Source organism: Octodon degus, unplaced genomic scaffold, assembly GCF_000260255.1.
Source record: "Octodon degus isolate 3935 unplaced genomic scaffold, OctDeg1.0 scaffold00434, whole genome shotgun sequence".
NCBI lineage: Eukaryota > Metazoa > Chordata > Mammalia > Rodentia > Octodontidae > Octodon > Octodon degus.
The window spans coordinates 440,120-441,746 of NW_004525010.1; the positions used below are offsets into that span (position 1 = coordinate 440,120).

At 44.5% G+C, this 1,627-nt stretch overlaps 1 pseudogene; it reads left to right on the forward strand.

The window, feature by feature from the left end:
• LOC101563269 overlaps positions 1 to 1,624 on the forward strand; it is a 27,728-nt pseudogene extending 26,104 nt beyond the window's left edge.
• Positions 1,625 to 1,627: the final 3 nt, after the last annotated feature.

Below are 1,627 nucleotides of genomic sequence, written 5' to 3' on the forward strand. Positions count from 1 at the left end.
ACTTGTTACGGGTGAGCTTGAGTTCTGAGTTTGCATTTTGTTCCTTCTCGTCATTTTTTGTAGCACTGTCCTCTGCCCTTTGTTGTAGATCTTTCCTGTAGTTATAACCTTCACATGTACTGAAGTTCAGGTGGAGCTCTACAGAGTTTGGACTTATCCAGCTGCGCCTAGCTTAGGTCTGGCTGCTGTGCTCAGCTCCTTCCCGCTGCGGACCTTGGCTAGGACTGGTTCTGGGAGTTCCCGGAACTCGGCAGAAATTCCTCTACTAACTGATTCTAAAGAAGGCACTGATAAAAAATGAAAGTATTAGATTAGAAAAAAGACGGATTCTTTGAATGAAAAATACAGGAACAAAATAGATCGCATGAAGCAGAGTCCAAGAAATATACAGGAACTTAAAATCTCATTCACAAGCTTCTAAAACTGTTTGAATAAAAGGGAAGACAGAGTTCCACACCTTGAAGACTCTGGTGCAGCTAGTGAAAAGTTAAGAAAAGATCTCTTAAAAACAACTGAGATGCAGGAAAAAATAACTCATCACCTGCAAGACGATGCAAAGATAAACAATGTGAGAATAATAGGCATCACTGAGAAAGAAGGAGTCAGTAAACATGACACAAAAAGAATATGAGCAGAAGCAATAGCACAAAACTTCCCTAATATGAGGAAACAATCTGACATTCATGTAACTGAAGCATGCAGAACACCAAATAACTTCAACCCAAACAAAAACACACTGAGCTCTTCTTGGTTTGTGTCAGCCTGTAGGTCTGGTCTGCTGGCTGCTTCCGGTGGAAGTGCCTAGTAGGGCGAGCGATTCTCAGCTCTTCATCTTGTCCTATAGACCCTTAGACATGTATCGGAACCCGGGGCCTTCAGGGCCCCCGATCTGGGACTTCAACAGCATTATCCAGACCTGCAGCGGCAACATCCAGCGGATCAGCCAAGCCACTGCTCAGATAAAGAATTTGAGGAGCCAACTAGGGACAAAGCAGGAATCAAGCAAGCTCAAGAGAATCTGCAACAGTTACAGCACTCCACAAATCAGCTCGCCAAGGAAACGAACGAATTGCTGAAGGAACTAGGGTCCTTGCCCCTTCCCTTATCTACTTCGGAGCAGCGTCAGCAGAAACGTCAAAAGGAGCTCCTCATGAATGATTTCTCTGCAGCCTTAAACAATTTCCAAGCTGTGCAGAGAAGAGTATCTGAGAAAGAAAAGGAGAGTATTGCCAGAGCAAGAGCCATATCAAGTCTTTCTGCGGAAGAGAGGCAAAGAGAGGAGCAGCTCGTCTCATTTGACAGACATGAGAAGTGGAACCAGATGCAGAACCAGGAGGACGAGGCAGCCATCACTGAGCAGGACCTGGAACTTATTAAAGAGAGGGAAACAGCGATTCGGCAGTTGGAGGCTGACATTTTGGATGTTAATCAGATATTTAAAGATTTGGCTATGATGATCCATGACTAGGGTGATATGATTGATAGCATAGAAGCCAATGTGGAAAGCTCAGAAGTGCACGTCAAAAGAGCCACTGATCAGCTGCAGCGAGCTGCTTATTATCAGAAAAAATCTCGCAAGAAGATGTGTATCCTGGTGCTTGTCCTGTCAGTGGTGATTGCAATCTTG